The sequence below is a fragment of the Trichomycterus rosablanca genome, chromosome 27 (assembly GCF_030014385.1).
Source record: "Trichomycterus rosablanca isolate fTriRos1 chromosome 27, fTriRos1.hap1, whole genome shotgun sequence".
Taxonomy (NCBI): domain Eukaryota; kingdom Metazoa; phylum Chordata; class Actinopteri; order Siluriformes; family Trichomycteridae; genus Trichomycterus; species Trichomycterus rosablanca.
This window is the reverse complement of record NC_086014.1, coordinates 814,314-833,667: the sequence shown is the minus strand read 5'-3', so window position 1 is coordinate 833,667 and position 19,354 is coordinate 814,314. Positions and strand designations below refer to the sequence as shown.

The window sequence follows — 19,354 nt, the reverse complement described above, 5'->3', positions numbered from 1 at the left end:
TTATTTTCATTATTATTATTATTATTATTAAAATAAAAAAGGGGAAATAAAAAACTAGATGCTGTTAAAGATTTTTTTTATCCATGAAATTGACTGAACTGTCGCTGCCTGATGTGACTCAACTAACTTTTCAATAAAAGATGCCACAGAAGCCCAACTTGGACCCCCAGGGGACTCGCTCCTCTTGTGTAACGACTCTCTGAGGGCCTGATGCGCCTCTGAACCCACGACTCTGGGGGCCACGCCTGCTTTTAGTCTCACTTTGTCATTTTTATCTGCTGCAAAATGAAGCGGGTACGTCCAAGTGGCGTGCATTATTTATCCCTGAGTGTTTGCTTTAATGGACCTGAGTGAGGACGCGTCCGTCTGAGCGCCTCTCCTCCGACGAAACAGAAAACATCACCACGCTAACAGGTGCCGCGCTCACAAACGTGCCGGATTCACAAAGTGCAGCGCGTGGAGGGTTCGCGTCCCATTCTGCTTCAATCAGCACTTTCCAAACTCCATTAGTGGCTCTTCATCCCAGTAAAACCAGGACACGCCGCTTCACACCAACTTCCTCTTCATCATCCAAACTTAGCTTCTGTTCTCAGCTCCAGGAAACTCAACATCATCCTACACTCACGAGAAGAGGGCGTGTCTAAATCCTTAGATCCCTTAAAATGCTCATACTGAGGCGCCTTAATTCTGCGTGATGATCTGACTGAATAACGAGGTGATCCGTGCAGCACAGACATGCTGGAACAGGAATGGGCCTTCCCTAAACTGTTACTGCAAAGATACAGTTATTACCCCTGTTAGCAACTGTTGTGACTGAAACAACAGAATTTAGAACAGAAGATTAGAAGGGGCGTCCCAATACTTTTGTCCAAGCGCACCCACAAGAAGAAGGAAAAGGAGAACCTGAAGAGTGCTAGTCTGCCGTCCTCCTTGTGGGGAATCGGACATGTCTAAAAGGTGCACATGTGAGGTGTACAGAAGTATTGGGACGGCAAAGGGAGTGTTAAATCTAAACTTTAGGTTTGTTTATTTTAGTGATGACCCTTTTTAGTGATATTTTAGTTCACCCCTTTAATTTATTATTATTACTATATTATTATTATTAATGATTATATTATTATGTATTATAGTTATTTTTATTATTACAGTTATTATTAATATTACTGTTACTTTATTACTATTATCATTTATTTTATTACATTTATTATAACTTAATTTATTACTATTATTATTATATTTATTTTATGTATTACTTTTATTATTTTCATTTATTATTATTATTGTTGATAGTAGCAGTAATATTTTTAGCTTTTTAATGTTATTTATTTATGAACTCCTTTTATATTAATTTTTATTATTTATCAATTATTATTAGTATCATTACTATTACTTTATTACTATTATTATTTCTTTTATTACAACTATTATTATTTAGTTTATTACTATTATTATTATATTTATTTATTATTTATTATCTATTATTATTATTATTATTATTATTATTGGTAGAAGTGGTAATATTTTCATCATTTTATTTTTTTTATTTTTATTATTTAGTTTATTACTATTATATATATACGTATATAAGTTTTTTTATTTATTTTATTATTTATTTATTTATTATTACTGGTAGCAGTAGTCATATTTTCATTATTATTTTATTTATTTATTATTACTATTTTACTAGTAACTATTATTGTTATATTTACTTGATTTAGTACTTTTATTATTTTTTATTTATTACTGTTAATAAATTAAGTTGATTAATTAATGATTAAGTTTGTGTTTATAAGAAATGATTTTTTGTGACTCAGGATGCTTTAATTTGGGGGTCGGGGGGGTTTGGAGAGAGGGGGGTGGTAGTGAGAGGGTGTTTGATGAGTAAATGTTTGGACTATAGATCACTCTGACACGTCCTGATACACGCCGAGCTCAACACATTCATTAAAAACTCGCTCGTCCTTCAATTACCGCCACGCCGCGTGATTTATGTTTTTACCTTTTCATTTCAATCAGGCGGCCTGTTTACGTCCCGTCACGCCGCGTTTCTGTGCGCGCGTACACGTGTGTGTGTGTGACGCCAGAGAAAAGCTCGGCTACACACATCGGCATGTCGATTCGCCGTATTAGGAGCTCGGCTAATATGTTTCCCTGTCTGACGTTCTACGTCCACGCTAGCCAGGATCCCAAAATGTTGATGCTAAAAAATGATGCTATGCACCTGTCGCCAGTTTGGCTGATCGATGGTGCTGCACAGAGACAGGGAATAATGGAGATCAGTGCGTGACTCTCCATGCGCGATACGGATCTCTGTAGCTGGCCTGGTTTTTAGCCCTGTTAGCGGTGCACGGCTGAAACGTCTGAAGAAAATAATTAGGAAGGGTGTCCGGATATTTCTGGCCGTATAGGGATGCATTGTGCTGTCTGCTATCTGGCTGGCGTGATAAAATTAAGCTAACGAGGAAACACCAAAGCGCCGCCGCCGACTCGGTTATTAAAAAGACTCCGACACGCCACTCTAGGAGCTAATTTGGATTATTTTTGGGCGCTAACGAACCCTCGTACGGCCGAGCGGAGTTTTTAGCATGAAAAGTGCTCTTTTGATGTGGAAGTGGCGCTCTCACCTCGCCTCTCGTTTAAACACAGCCCACACACACACACTCACGTTCATGCTAATAACCCCGGTCCATTAGCATAGCCCCGGCGAGCGCTTTTAACAATTCGTGTAAAATATGTTAATGCGGCACCGAGGAGGAAAAAAACCAGAATGAATAAAGAGCGCGGGACGCCAATTCACTCCGCTAAAGGGCGACGTGTTGACTCGCGACGAAAACAATTAAGAGAGCGTTAAGCCGTAATTGTGACTCGGGAGACAAAGAGGGGGTACGGACCGGCGCACACACACTGGCACACGCACTGGCACACACACGGGCACACACACGGGCACACACACGGGCACACACACGGGCACACACACGGGCACACACAGCGGGAGCTGATATTTCATTTCTTTAAATCTCAGGACGCAACGTCAGAATTTGACGTAGCGGACGTGGATGTGACGTCATCAGATCATGTGACGACCATCCAAAACGCTGCAATTCGTTGCTGGGTAACGTGCCCGTCATGCCAAGCATAACGTCAAGATAAGGGTCAAGGGACAAAGATTAAGAGGAGCCGGATGAAGTTAGGCACTGGGCCCTTTTAATTCGCTGTCTTGGATACCAGGGCCACGCCCAATGCTAATCCGAAAAAAAACAAAAAAAACAAAGAAAACCACTCGTGTCACTGAAACCAGTTAATTGTGCCAGTTAGTCCAGTTTGGAAGTTGGCCATTCAGGATCGGGTGTCACGACCATAAAAAGCGTCCGAAAGCTCAAACGTATTCATGATATCAAACACGGAAGGTCCGTCTGTCCTAGTCTGAGGACGTCTGGTACCTGTTTGCAGCACACGTAGTACAAACCAGGACTACAAACTCACCAGGATGGAACACACAGTTTCCTGTTCTATTTTCACCATGCGTGAGGGGCAAATATCGGGCGTGGGTGGCAGCACTGACCCGGTGCATTTGATCTGGACCGCAGGTGCCAAGGATGAATTATTCAGACCTGCAGGAAGGAGGTACCGACTCAAACGCGGCGCTTATAAACCGCTCGCCCGTCGCGTGCACATGTTAGGAACATGGAAATGTGAACATTGTGAGATTGGATTTTTGATGGATGGCGGGAGCAGGCGGGATGATTAGCATGAAAACGCTGAGCTAAGAGACCGAACCCCATCAGGACTTCATCAGCCAGTCAGAACCCCCCACACACTTCATACGATCCGGCCGCCGTAATGATGCCGCGACCCGTCTCGGGGCTGCCGGCTTCACTCTGTAATGTATGCCGAGCCTCCGCGGCGTCTGTTCCCCGGCACGGCGGTTCACGTACGAGCGGGAACCGTCCGCGGCCCGTCGCAGCGGGGGGAACCTGGCAACCCGTACGGCGGATTATTAATTCATATAAAACCTGTGCAGCCAGGCTGGCATGAAAACTTAATGCGGCGTGTTAGGAGTCCACACGCTGTGTATAGAACATACAGCATCAAAAAATCCTGCATCAGGTGCAATAAATCCAGACGAACGGCGCCGCGCCGCCCGGCGTGAACCCGAGCTAAAAAAACACGGGACAGCACGTAAAATAAAACCTGATCTGAACACTGTGCTTCACTGTTAAACTGAAACTAGTACAATAAAAAGGGTTTTAATGTTTTTTCTTTTTAACTTGATTGATTTTGGGGTAAATATGGAAAAAGTTTGGTCCACCGGATGCCCACCTCTCCGAGTTTTAATCTCAGTCAGATAAATACAATAAAGTAATAAAAAAAAAAATAATAATCTGCGCCTCCATGCACCCTCTGTTGGCCAAATTTGAGAAGACACAAAAACATGATTCTGTAACCGAGTCACGCCACCGATCGCCACGGCACGTGGGCTAGTTAAAAATTCCTAATTTGTGTCTGGAGTCTGGTAGTGGCTGAAGCAACTGAAGCGGCAGGTGAAGCCCCACACCTGTAAGAATTTTAAGTGACCAAAGGTAAGGATGCCTAACCAAGGTAGAACAACACCGAAGCTAAACAGCAACTAAACAAAAACCCCTCAAACAAACAGGAGATGGTGAAATACGCCCGTGGCGCCCGTCTCATCACCATCTCATGGACCCTGCGAGAGAAGACTAACGGTGAAGCTCATAGAGAGGAACCTCATACATAAATAATAAACACGACAAGTAGGGGTGCTCAAGTGGCACAGCGATAATTAAATCTGCAAAATAAGAGCTTCAAACAGGGCGTCCAAATAATTTTGTCCATAATAACAATAAAAAACCTGACAGCAAGTGGTGACCCTTCACGTATATTCTGACTTTCTATATGTATTCATATAGAATCACCACCACTATATGAAAGAAAAGACGCTGTAACAACATGCCAACGATAGCTGGCATCATAACTGATAAACTACATAAGCGAACACGCCAATCAGAATCTCCAGGCTGGCACCAGACTGGCACCCCGAAGCCTCAAACACTGATTTCATCTATAAACAAAAACAAGTTATTTTTATTTATTATTATTTCGACACGGCCGGCTGACTGACTGCAGGTGAGTTCAGTCTGAGATGGAATGAGGAAGAATCAGAACGACGCCTCGAGAATCAGTTCTGAATTAATACATGATAATTAATTACAGATAATAAACTGTTTGTTTTATTGGATTCGGTTTCTGGCGCTCGGGTGGCGCACAGCACGCCAACCCTTCTACTGCTGAGATATCTGGGATCGGGCGAGGGTGAGGGGGGTGGCTGAAATACCCTAGCTGTTGGGAGGTGCGCCGGTCAGTGTGCTCTCAGTGCAGGTCCCAAGACCTGATAGAAATAGGAGGGTTGTGCCAGGAAGGACATCCAGTGTAAAAACTGTGCCAGGTTTAATGGCTTTGTGATGGTTGTCTGCACAGATGGGTCAGAAGCTATTTAATATAAATGCAACACGGTTAACAAGCTCACGCTCAGGTGTCCCAATACTTTTGCCCACACAGTATAGTGCATGTCCTGTTAACAGTGAGTATGACAAAAACACCTGAACTCAGTCATATGAATAGGCGTCCACATACTTTTGGAAATTTAGTGAATATTGCTAGAAGGCAGATGTGTTTTAGTACACACACACACACACACACACACACACACACACACACACACACACACACACACACACACACACACACACACACACACCAAACAAATAAAGGCTCTCAGATGTGAGATATGTGAGAGCTCAGGTTCCTTCGGCGCTGATCATTTCTTTATTATTTCTTTATGTTTCGTTATTAAATCTTTATTATTATTAAATAAAAATAAACACACGAACACGGCGAGGGCGGATAACGATCGCGGCGCGCTCGAACATATCGTATAAACAAAAATCTTCATAAGGCATCATGTTATCAGGTGTAGTATTGATTTCTGTTCTGTGTTGGTGCTGGTCTGCTCGTGTTCTGCACTGAAAAGGCCGAGAGATACTAATATGAGCTGAAATCCCCACAGTCAGGTCCAAAACCCCCCGGCGGTTAGCACATTCTTATATACATACTTATTTATTTCTGGATTTCCTCGCATTTATCTCACAATGAAGCCATTTCCAGTCCTTGACTGTGAAATCGCTGGTGCTTGCACGACCACGATCTGATCGAAGCTAATCTGTGGCCACTTCTCATCACCTGTCAGTGCCAGAGACACGCCAAGCTCCGCCCACGCAGGCATCCGGACCAATTCCTGACATTCTAACACATTCCTGACAATCCAGCGGTCCCCAGCTCTGCCGCTATAAACAGAACCATGAACAGAACCATGAACAGAACCATAAACAGAACTGTAAACAGAACCGTAAACAGAACTGTAAACAGAACCGTAAACAGAACCATGAACAGAACCGTAAACAGAACTGTAAACAGAACCGTAAACAGAACCATGAACAGAACCGTAAACAGAACTGTAAACAGAACCATAAACAGAACAATAAACAGAACCATAAACAGAAGCGTAAACAGAACCATAAACAAAACCGCAAACAGAACCCTACAAACAGAACCGTAAACAGAACCGTAAACAGAACCGTAAACAGAACCGTAAACATCACCGTAAACAGAACCGTAAACAGAACTGTAAACAGAACCATAAACAGAAGCGTAAACAGAACCATAAACATCACCGTAAACAGAACCGTAAACAGAACTGTAAACAGAACTGTAAACAGAACCATAAACAGAAGCGTAAACAGAACCGTAAACATCACCGTAAACAGAACCGTAAACAGAACTGTAAACAGAACTGTAAACAGAACCATAAACAGAAGCGTAAACAGAACCGTAAACAGAACTGTAAACAGAACTGTAAACAGAACCATAAACAGAACCATAAACAGAACTGTAAACAGAAGCGTAAACAGAACCGTAAACATCACCGTAAACAGAACCATAAACAGAACTGTAAACAGAAGCGTAAACAGAAGCGTAAACAGAACCATAAGCAGAAGCGTAAACAGAACTGTAAACAGAACCGTAAACAGAACTGTAAACAGAACCGTAAACAGAACTGTAAACAGAACCGTAAACAGAACCGTAAACAGAACCGTAAACAGAACTGTAAACAGAACCATAAACAGAACCATAAGCAGAACCGTAAACAGAAGCGTAAACAGAACCAGGTTGTATTAAATATGATTTGATCTGCAGTAAGTGTGAATATTTGATGTGATATTTATTCTGTAGCTGCTCTTCAGTTTCAGTATTGATACCTGATTTTTATTTTCCCCGCTCCTCTGCGTTTATTCCGCCGTATTCGGGGGTCTTGCCGCTCCTCTGTCAGACCCCTCTGATTGAAAACGGCTGCTTGAGAAGAGATGAGAAAAAAAATTGGTGGTTTGGGTGCTGACCGACCTGTCGGACCGTGCAGAGAAACCCATCAGCTATTGAAAGGCAATCAAATAAGTGTAAATCGTCCTCGTTTAGAGCGGGGCCCGGAGCCGCTCCCACCCTTCACATGTCATTTTCCAACCTAGTGGCTCCGGTCGCTCAGAGATCAGCCAAGGAGAAGAGAGGAGGGCCCGAGAAAAATCGCCCCTTCAGTCGTACCTGAGGGGCTGCCGAAAAAATCTAACCAAAACAATCTGAAAATCAAACCCGGGGTTCTGGTTCTGGAGGCCTGATTCAATTACACCTTTTATATTTTATATGTGCAGTAATTATATTATTTTATATCTGTCTTAAAAAATCCATCATACGCTTCCAACTTCACAGCAACAGTTTAGGGAAGGTCCTTTCCTGTCCCAGCATGAGCAAAACTGCAGTGTCCTGCACAGAGCCCTCACCTCAGCACCACTCAAGAGCTCTGGGATGAACCGGAACATCGACTGATCAATCAGCACCCAACCACATAAATGCTGCCATCTTTTGACTGAACGGGCACAAATTCCCACACACAGACACACTTCTCAGAAGATCGGCTGTTGTTCTGGCTGTAAAGGTCACACAGAGGTCGCTCTATATTAATAACATGCTCAGGCGTCCGAATGTTTTTGTCCCTCCCCAGTTTTCCCAGTGTGAGCGCTCATGCTGGGAATCAATCCCAGACAGGAAGCATCTCCATGTCCGACTGCTGTCGGGTTCAGAGCTTCATCAATAACACGACGAGGACGAGCGAGGCTGAACGATTGTCCTTCAGATGACCTTCAGCTTCACGCTGCTTCACTCTGCAGCACAAACGCTCGATACTTAGATTAGCCGACCGGACTGTTAGCGTCGCCGGCGGGGGACGGACGTCTGAGAGCGCCGGTGATCGTCAAACCAGCAGAATGACCGGGTGGGGCGAAACGTCCAGATCTTTAAATAATGAGCATAAATGTAAAGAATTCTCAGCGTTTCTTACAAACCCTGCAAATCCACCTGCTGCACGTCATCTGATTACACGTCTCAGGACAAATGTTTTTATACAGAACGTTTCATACACAAAAGTAACAGAAATAAAAGATTTACAGTTAATTGAAAAAATACAGTAAACAAAAAATAAATGTAAATTTAAATAAAAAAGTTAATTTAACAAATGTAAATAAAAATTAAGAAAAAAGAGTAAATGAGAAATTGAAATTGAAATAAAAAAACAGTAAATTTGAAATAAAATTAAATAAAAATAAAAGACAGTAAATTAGAAATAAATAATTTAAAATTAAAAAAGACAAAAATAAACAATTAAAATAGAAAAATAATTAAATTAAAACAAAAAAAGACAATACATTAGATTAAATTAAAATTAAGAAAAAAGTAGAAAATAAAAAAAAGAATTCAAAATGAGACTTTTAAAAAATTTAAATGAGGACAAAAGACAGTAAATTAGAAAAAAAAACTTAAAAATTAAGAAGTGTTTTAATGTATAAAACAAAGGCGCTCGGGTGGTGCAGCGGTGAATTACACTATCCCAACATCGCTGGCACCCAGGGCTCTAATTACTAGCAGTGCTATTAACCGACCGGGCAACTACATACAGACGGGATTTGCTGTGTCTGAGAGGAGGGGTGGCCAAGGTCCCAGGATGGATTGGCGTCCTGTCCCAACCACCAACATTCCCATACACAGACATACACAGAGCGACTGTTGTTCTAGTTGAGAAGATCAAACAGAGGTCACTAAGCTCACGGTCAGGTGTCCAAATACTTTTGGAAATATACGTGAACTGAATCAGAGAAATAAGAGATTCTGCTACACATCGTTTACTGACATCATTATTTTAATATTTGGCTTGAATTAAAGGTTAAATTTCTCTCATATTTTTTATATTTGAATTAATTAATTAGGTTTATTTATTAAAGTCGTATTCCGGACACGTCTTTCACCGTCCTGGACGAGCACATGATCGACAGCTGACCGCGTGTAACACAGGCCGCCGCTCGTCACGTAATAAAACAGCCGATAGTGTCACACAGCAGAAATAAATTCCTTACATTTGGGACGGAGCCCGGAGACACGGCGGCTTGTTTATTTGCAGCTCGCTCTGAAAACTCATCTAATAGCGAGAACAAAAGCGTGTTTATTCTGCACGGCGAGCTTATAAAGGTTCTCATTAGCCATTCCCTCCACGCCGCGTTATTAATATTCCGCTTCACGCCGACGGATCGGAACGCGCGGCCGGGGGAATCGCACCCAGGAACGCCGCGCTGATTCTGATTCATGGCTGCAGCTTTGGAGTCGGGCTGAATGATTAGAGCCCAAACTGCGAAGGGACGCGAACAAGGCCCACGCTGATTTCACAAGAAAGCTGATTGAGTTTTGGGGTCTTTGTGTTCCTTGTGTTTGATACAAACCCGGTTCTCTGGGACGCTCGAGCACAGAGCACATCATACAGGCCTGAAATCTGTGTGTGTGTGTGTGTGTGTGTAAAACCGTGACTGATGAATGGTGATGTGTGTATATGATTATGTATGTGTGTGTGATTGTGTGTAGATTGTGTGTGTGTGTTACACTAACTGCTGTATGATGTTTGTGTGTGTTTGTGTAGATTGTGTGTATGTATGATTGTGTGTGTGTGTGTGTGTGTGTGTAAAACAGTGATTGATGTATGGTGATGTGTGTGTGTGATTATGTGTGTACATTTTCTGTCTAACTGAGTGTAGAGTTATTGTGTGTGTGTGTGTGATTGTGTGTGTGTTACACTAACTGCTGTATGGTGATGTGTGTGATTGTGTGCGCAGATTTAGTGTGTGTGTGTGTGTGTGATTGTGTGTGTGTTTGTACAACAGTCACTGATGTATGGTGATTTGTATGTAGATTGTGTGTGTGTGATACACTGACTGATGTATGGTGATGTGTGTGTGTTTGTGTGTGTAGATTGTGTAGGTAGATTGTGTGTGTTACACTAACTGATGTATGGTGATGTGTGTTGTGTGTGTGTGATTGTAACTGATATGGTGTGTGTGTAAAACAGTAACTGATGCATGATGGTGTGTGTGGATGTGTGTGTGGATGTGTGGATGTGTGTGTGTGTGGATATAGTGTGTGTGTGTGTATTTCCACTCTATATATGCACACACACACTTCCATTCGACGGTGATGAAACATGGAACCTCGGGTCAGGGTGAAGAATCAGTGGAAGATCAAACAAAGTAGATTTTAGGCTCTGGGTTAGGGACTGATGTGTACCAACCTCACCCCTGTGACGGCTAGGGTCACGAGACACCATGCCCCGCGCACCACGCACCACGCACCAGTCTTCCTCCCAGCACGAGCTCTGAAGTAAAAGCTAGTTCATTACAAACGGTTCTGATGTGATGGCAGGAGATAACGCAGTGTTGCCCTCCATTACCCACCGGGCACGGGGCGCCGGCTCGGCCGTGTGAACAGGGCTTCTATTTATTTCAGAGGACAGCTCACAGGTGTCTCAGAAGATGTCTGACCACCCTTCGGATATCTCTCTGTGGATGGTGACAGCACCCGATACTAAATCTGGACAGGAATTGATCCGCTCTGACCACAATGGATCTCTGGGTGACAACAAACAGCCGCTGGTCCCTCCAGACCAAACTGTCTCGCTGAATAAAGACGGGCTGAGGCAGACAGAAAAAACATGTTCATGAAGCACAACCACCCTCCAAAAATAGGTACCAGGAACTCTCAGTGCTCCTGCATCAGGTGAACTCATGAATACTGGTGTAAAGCACCATCCTGAACATGTTTATGATGATTTTAGAAGAACAAGAGCTTCTCTGCTCAGAAAAATCAACTTATGTCACGAGTCTTTGGCTATAATGTCCAAATCATGTTATGAGTCTTTAGACTAGAGTACAAATCAATCACAAGTCTTTATGCTATTGAGTCCAAGTCAGGTAACGAGTCATGACACTTTCTACCTACCACTGTGAGCTTGTGAACCATCTCGGCTGAGCCGTCATTGCTCCTTAACATCCCCAATTTACACTAACAGTAAATTAAACTCAAAGGACATCGAGGCCAATTGTAAGCGCTTCTCGGTACGACCCGCTCTCTGGACCGACCCCGTTTCGTCCTGCGGGCGCTCGGAGTGCAGGTGAGTGTAGGTGAGTGTAGGTGTGTGTAGGTGAGTGTAGGTGAGTGTAGGTGAGTGTAGGTGTGGCTGAAGCAGCACGACTCTCAGGTTTGAAACGGTTCAGGCGACCGAGATCTGATGAACGGAGGAATCTGAGCGAAAAGAAGCCATTTGTATTCAGATCAGCTCGGCCTTTTGTTTACCGCCCGTCTCTCTCTCTCTCTCTCTCTGTCTGTCTCTCTCTCTCTCTGTCTTGCTCTCTCAGCCGGCTCGCTCAGGCAGGAACGGAGTGAAAATTTCATTAGGTATTTATTGATGAGATCTCGCTCATTTGGAACTTTGTTTACGGACAGAGATGGAGGTTCGGGCCGCTGATTGTGAGGTAATTTTTGAATAAAAGGCACGGGGGCGTTTACTTCTGGCTACATTAACTCTTAGTAATTAGATATTAATACGTGCCGTGTGGGAAACTAACGATTTTTATTCATGTAAAGACTGATGACGTGCAGATTATCTGCTCAAAAGTATGTGGACACCTGAGCATGAGCTTATTTGTACAAACAATACGTCTTTACGGAGCTTGCTGGAAGACGAAAAAGCCTTCCTAGGCTATGCTAATCTAAGCTAGACTAGTAATACTGCCAAAAGTATGTGGACACATACAGTATTCACAAGCTTGTTGGACAACCTGCTACAAAACCACAGGCGTGACTCTAGTGTTGTGGTTTTGGCCACCGCTTCATTCTGGGAAGGCTTTCCACATTCCACATCAAGTGTGTCTGTAGGAATTTGTGCCCATCAGGTCCAGTAGGAGCATCTCTGAGGTCTGGATTTGATGCTGGACTAGCAGATTTGGACCACAACTGATCAGTAGCATCAGGTCAGCGCTTAAGTTACTCATTAACTCGTCATGTAGCTTTGTGCACAGGGGCAGAGTCAAACCGGAGCAGGAAGGAGACTTCCCTAAACCGTTGGCACAAAGGCGAAGGCATTAAATACCTTGTGTGTCAATAATTTGTATACTAGAGTCAAGAGGAAGTTGAGAAGCTCAGATGATTTCTACCTGCTGCTTTGAGCTGGTCTAGCTTTTCGGCTGAGCTGTTGTCGCTCCTAAACGTTCCCACTTCATACTAACAGTAAACTAGACTCACCCGGAGTTAAACCGAAGGCTTAAAATACATCGTCCACCAATAATAATCGTCCAACCAAAATATTAGCCTGAAGTGTGGAAACAACCAGAAGTCAGTAATTACGAGTGCTGTCCACATACTTTTGGCCCCACGGTGCATGTATTATGTAAACGTGCTGCGTTTCTCCTGCAGTCTGGTGATTTATTCTGCGTTTAGTCACTAAATCGATGCGCTGATTTGCTTCTCCGCTCGTGTTCCGCGGGTCGCTCGTGTTCCGCTGAGCTGCTGAGTTTCAATATTTATAAATACACGGAGCGGCAGCGGATCAGCAGTACTTTAGGTGTGGGGTTCATGCTGCCACAGTACCCCGTCTCGACTGTAGGCGGCGCTGGAGCTCGGGTGTGCGGCGGCTCACAGAGAGCCGTATGGCGTACGGAGAGTCCTGCACTACCGACTGTAATTCACATTCAGTACACACAAGCTGAAATGCACCAGCACTGGGGTTCTGATCTCTCCAAGTTCGAATCTCAGCTGTGCTATCGATCGGCTGGGCGCCACCTAGTGCCTGCAGCAGACAAAACGCTCCACTAGTCTGCTGGGTGGGAAAAGACGTGACTAAAAAGTGGCCGGGGTCTTTGGGGCTGTGTAAGGAGCCTGGTTAGTAGCCAAGGCGCCTGTCCAGAAGTGGAGTAACGTGGAGATCAGCGTGTGACCAACCTCTGAAGTACGGGCGAATAAGAAGGGGTCATGTCGGAGGGAGGGCGTGTCAGGAGAATCTACCCTCCTCGTACACCATCGGGGTCAGCAGATGTTTCTTCACAGACACAAGAGTGTGTGTGCTTGAGCGGCCTGCCTGCAGTCCAGATCTGTCTCTGACCGTAAACGTACGGCGCATCATGAAGAGCCTCAGCCTCTCTCACCCTGGTTCAAATCTTATTTATTTAATATTCACCCAACAATAACAATAACGAGTCCAGAACAACAGTTCAGCAGGAGCTGGGACGTATGGAGCGACGTCTGACCTTTAACGTGATAAATCAACATCATCAGCACACATAACTACAGCTGGTCTAAATCACAACCTCCACCCAGTTCACCCACTACAGTCCACAACACTGAGGAAAAAACCCGAGAACCGAGGAGAAGCCCGAACACTCAAAGTACCAGGAGATAAAAATCTAACTTCTCATGGAGTAACACATGATAATACCAAAAGTATCTGGACACCTGAGCATAAGCTTGTTGGACAGAGTGAGCTCTGACTGTAAACGTACGGTGCATCATGAAGAGGAGAATCAGACGTCAGATTGAAGAGAATGAACACATCACAGGTTTGTTTTATTTATTATAGTGTGTGTGTGTGTGTGTGTGTGTGTGTATGCGTGTGCGTGTTTGATGTTCCTGTTCATGCTGGTAAAATTTCTCGCCCTCGTTCTTCACCTTTGTGTGAGAGCTTCAGCAAATCAACGCTGGTAACAATGCCCACCTGCAACTGGGTGATTTACCCACTACTGTTCACAGCACGCCAACATGAACCACTCAACACACACACACACACACACACACACACACACACTCAGTACTGGGACACCCCTCCTGATTCTTAAATTCACGTGTTTCAGCCACAACAGTTACCAACAGCTGTAATAAATTAATCATATAAAGGAAATGACATGCTTGCAACCTTCAGCAACAGTTTAGGGAAGGACCTTCGAGCTCTACAAAGACACGAAGAAAAAGCTCAGTTTAAAAACTAAGAAACTGGAACATCGACTGATCAATCAGCGCCCATGCTGCCATCATCTGACTGAATGGGCACAAATTCCCACACACAGACACACTCCAAAGTCTGATGAGAAGCCATTAATTAAAACCTCCAAGAAAGTAGTCAAGCGAGCTTCAGCCTGCGGTGGTTTGGACACAGAATCGTCTTTCAGTTCCAGTCACAAAACAAAGATGCCAAAATCAGTGAAATCCCAGTTTAGTCATCGCCAATTCCCACTCTGCACTGGCTGATGGCACGACGGCACTAGTTAGTTTCACTCCAAAGTCAGTTTACAGTATTTTCTTTCTCATCACCGTGTTAGCATGACTTAACTTTGAGTCTAGCCTAAAGACTCATTATTGATTTGGTCTCTAAAGCCTAAAGACTCGTGACTGGACCTGGATTCTATAGCTTAAAGACTCATGAATTCAATTATACTATAGCCTAAAGACTCACAACTTAATTTGGACTCTATAGCCTGAACACTCATGACTTGGACTCTAGCCTAGACTTGTTACTCGACTTAAATTCTAGCATAAAGACTCATGCGTTCAATTATACTAAAACTTAAAGACTCATGACTTGACTTCGACTTTAGCATAAAGACTCTTAACTTAACGTAAACTCCAGCCTAAAGACTCATGACTTGACTCGGACTCTAGCCCAGAGACTCTTGACTTGGACTCGAGACTGGATTATCAAATCAGGACCGCGTGAAGATCCTCCAGCGCTGGGTTTAATTCTCCGTGCTCTTGTGGCGCTGGTGTTAGCGCTACAGGCCGGCGTCTCTTTATTTTTGCTTTAGTGAGGACTGGCAGCGGAGTGATTAGCATTTAAATGCAGCGAGTGAAGGCTTCGTCGCGACTCCTGGCCCCTCGACGTGCCGAGTCAATCAATCTGTGTTTGTTATTGCGCCGCTCACCTTAAATTACTTTTAGAAGAGAAAAAAACTCTAAATCATGACGAGCAACAGCAGGAAAGTAAAACAGAACAAAATCTCACAAAGTAGATCTGAGTGTGGGAATTTGTGCCCAAGAAAGCCACAGTCGATGTTCCAGTTCATCCCAGAGCTGCCGAGTGGGACTGAGAAGAGGCGTCCCAATACTTTTGGCCACATGGAATCATTGTATGAAATCGAACGCGTCTGTTTTTCCTAAACGTCTGAGATTTGAGAGCGAGCTGTTTCAGACGCTGCGGTACGTAAAGTCGTATCATGCCACTGGCATCACGTTGGCGTCAGTAGCGGTGTAGGTGCGGGACGTAAAGAGCGGCTTCGGTGGCAGTCGATCAAATCCGAGTGTTTAAAGGAAGATTAGAGAGACGCAGCGATCACGCTGTCAGTTCAGCCGCACCATAATAAACAATCGACTATTATCAGAGTAAAACACCTGAGAGGATCCGCGGGGGGGGGGGGGGGGGGTAGGGGGGTTAGCGTCCGGCGCTCAGCCTCTCTCACCCTGGTTCAAATCTTATTTATTTAATATTCACCCAACAATCGTAAATAGAACAACAATCGAGTCCAGAACAACAGTTCAGCAGGAGCTGGGACGTATGGAGCGACATCTGACCTTTAACGTGATAAATCAACATCATCAGCACACATAACTACAGCTGGTCTAAATCACAACCTCCACCCAGTTCACCCACTACAGTCCACAACGCTGAGGAAAAACCCGAGAACCGAGGAGAAGCCCGAACACTCAAAGTACCAGGAGATAAAGATAAAGAACTTCTAATGAAGTAACACCATAATACCAAAAGTATCTGGACACCCGACCATGAGCTTGTTGGCCAAAGTGACGTCTGTGTGATCTGCTTAGCTACAACAACTTCCTAATAATAAATCATACTACTAAAATTAATAATATTAATGATAAATAATAATAATAACAATAACATTAATAATAATAATAACATTAATAATAATAATAATATAATATTACTAATAAATCCTACTAATATTAATAAATAATATTAATAACATTAATAATAATAATAATAATATTAATAATAAATCATACTAATATTAATAATAATAATAATCCTACCAATATTATTAAATAATAGTAATAATAATAATAATAATAATAAAAAATCTTACTGCTAATATTAATAATTAATAATAATAATAAATAATAATAATAATAATAATAAATTAATAATCATAATATTAATAAAATATCATACAAAATTTAATCCTAATAATATGAATAATAATAATAAATCTTAAATATTAGTAATCATAATAATAAAATCATACAAAATTAAATACTAAAAATAAAAAAACAATAAATATTACAACTTACATTAATAATATTAATAATAAAAATAATAAATCCTATATATTAACAATTATAATAATATTAAAATATCATACAAAATAAATCCTAATAATAATAATTACAATAATAATAAATCTTAGTACTTATGGAAATATTAATAATAATAATATTAATTAAACCTAATAATAATAATAATAATAAATCATAAACATTAATATTGATAATAACAATAAAATATCATACAAAATTATAAAATAAAAAATAATAATAAATAGTAATACATCCTAATAGTATTATTATAAATCTTACTACCAATATTAAAAATAATAATAATAATAATAAATCATACTACTAGTGTTAATAATAATAATAAAAATAAATTAAATGGTAATTGTTGTATTTAATGTCTAACACCAGACAGACGTTTGAGTCCTCTTATTATCCACCCTCCTCCTCTCCGCTGCTCCTAATCAATAAAAACACACCGTCCCTGCCTCGTATTGGTTTCTCTATAAAACCTTTTCACCATATTTCAGAAGCAGCGGTATTGATAAGCGTCCTGATGAAGAGCGGAGGAATTGGATTGTGTTCTCGGGGGACGATGAGGTGTAATTAGCCTTTACACACACTCCGCTCGGACTTTTCCTCCCGGCCGCGACGTGCATCGATTACAGAGGCTCGTCGAACCCTCCTCGATGGCTCGGGGCCAAATCAGCGCTGTTAGGAAGCTGCAGCGGTCACAGAGACGCCGTAAAAGCGACTGATGAGCCGTACGCTCGGCCACCGGCCCCTCTCAGACGCCGCCTTTCACTTAGGAGACGCTCATTAAGGTTGAAAGCTAATTAATCACTGGTCTGTTACGTTTCCCAGGGCTCCTGTAAACGGGTCCACGGCTTCATCACGCCCAGACATGAAGGACGTCTACAGGCCTTCACTTCCACTCACTCACTCACTCGCTCGCTCACGTCTGTACTCTGTTATTCCAGTGTCTCAGATCTGAGAGATTCAGTCTGATTCTGACTGATTCATGCACTAGCGCATTTATTAAAGAAAAATAATTAAAGGACCTGAATAACGTTTAGTCTTATTTTAGATCTCGGTACCTTTATCTGGCTCTAAATCGACACTGTTTTTGTCTCAGAGTTGAATCCACTAGAAATTATATAATGTGTGTAATAATATTAGTGACTAAATGTATAGAATTGTGGGTCTGTAGAATATTTACAAACCTCAATTCCAGAAACTTTGGGACTAAACCTGCAATTCGCTAATTATCTTAAATCTTTATTTAAAAGACAAAAGTAGAAACTTTATTGTAGTTTGTAAATAGAAACACATTTAGAATTTGACGTCTGCAACATGCTCCAAAAAAGTTGGGACAGAAGCGTGTTTACCTTTTAGCTCTCGAGTTGCATTTCTCAATGCAGCGGCGGACTGTGACGAGGGACGATGGTTTTCTGAAGCGTACGCGAGCCCGTGTGGTCCACCCAGCATCAATGTAGCTGCCCAACCTGCCGGTAACAGAGCTGAGAGTTGAACTCAGGTTACCCGATACGAGTGATTAACGTGTGTATTGGTGAATAGAGAACAAGCGGTCAGAGGTCATCCTGTACATGACCGTAACGGTAAACTGACGTGTGTAATTTACAGCGAGGACATAAAGGGTAACGAGGTTAAACCGGACCGCACGGCCAGCCAATACGATCAGTAATCAATAAAGACTCAAACAAAAGACGCGAGGAGGATACGCTATCCCACGAGCGCAGAAAAGTTGGGACAGAGGCGTGTTGACCTTTCAGCTTTCGAGTTGCATTGAACGAGTGGACTGTGTTAAGTGCCGACGGTTTTCCGAAGCACTCCTGAGTTCATGTGGCTTTATTAATCATATTACCACGAAAACTGTTGCTTTAACGACGGACTGTAAAAAAAACGTAATCATTTAAATCAAAAGGACGTGCCGTTTATACTAATCGAGTAGGGTTATTATTTATTATTTACTTTATTGCACAGAGTCAGTGGCCCCAACGAGAAACGTCTGGACACCCCTGCCGTGAAGGGAGCCGAACCGGGTACTGAGTGACCCGCCCCGCCGTACGTCAGGTCGAACCTGGACGAGTAACAGGAAGTGTGAGCGGTGTTCATCCGTCTTTGAAGGGCAGGATCATGATTAATGAATTAGCGCTAATGGTATCGATCGGGACGGTAATTAAACGGTCGTTTCGGGGGCTAGCAGGAAGCAGATGTCGCGCCGGGACGAACCGGTCTGTGTGCGTCAGTCAGCTGATCGAGAAGAGACTGGAAAAACAGAGCGGCGGGAATTTGGGCCTCCGGGAACGGGCGGGTGGTGAACGGTGCTAGAAAAGCGGGTAACACTCGTGGTGAATCACTATCTAACAAGGTATCACGTTTCTTATTACACCTATATAAAGAAAAAAGCAGAACATATACACATTTACATCAGCTAATACGCTAGCAGACCACCGGTGACATTTGGGTTCGAGTCTTGGCGGTGCCAGTAGCCTGGCCTGGCAGTGAATGGGCACGATCGTCCACGTTTAACTAAGGAAAGTCCTTCCTGCTGCAGTAA

General features: G+C 42.7%; 1 long non-coding RNA gene across 1 annotated transcript in view; it reads right to left on the bottom strand.

Annotated features, from left to right (window-relative positions):
* The window catches only part of LOC134304286 (uncharacterized), a 41,683-nt gene that overhangs the window by 10,723 nt on the left and 11,606 nt on the right, over positions 1–19,354 (bottom strand). The window lies entirely within an intron of this gene.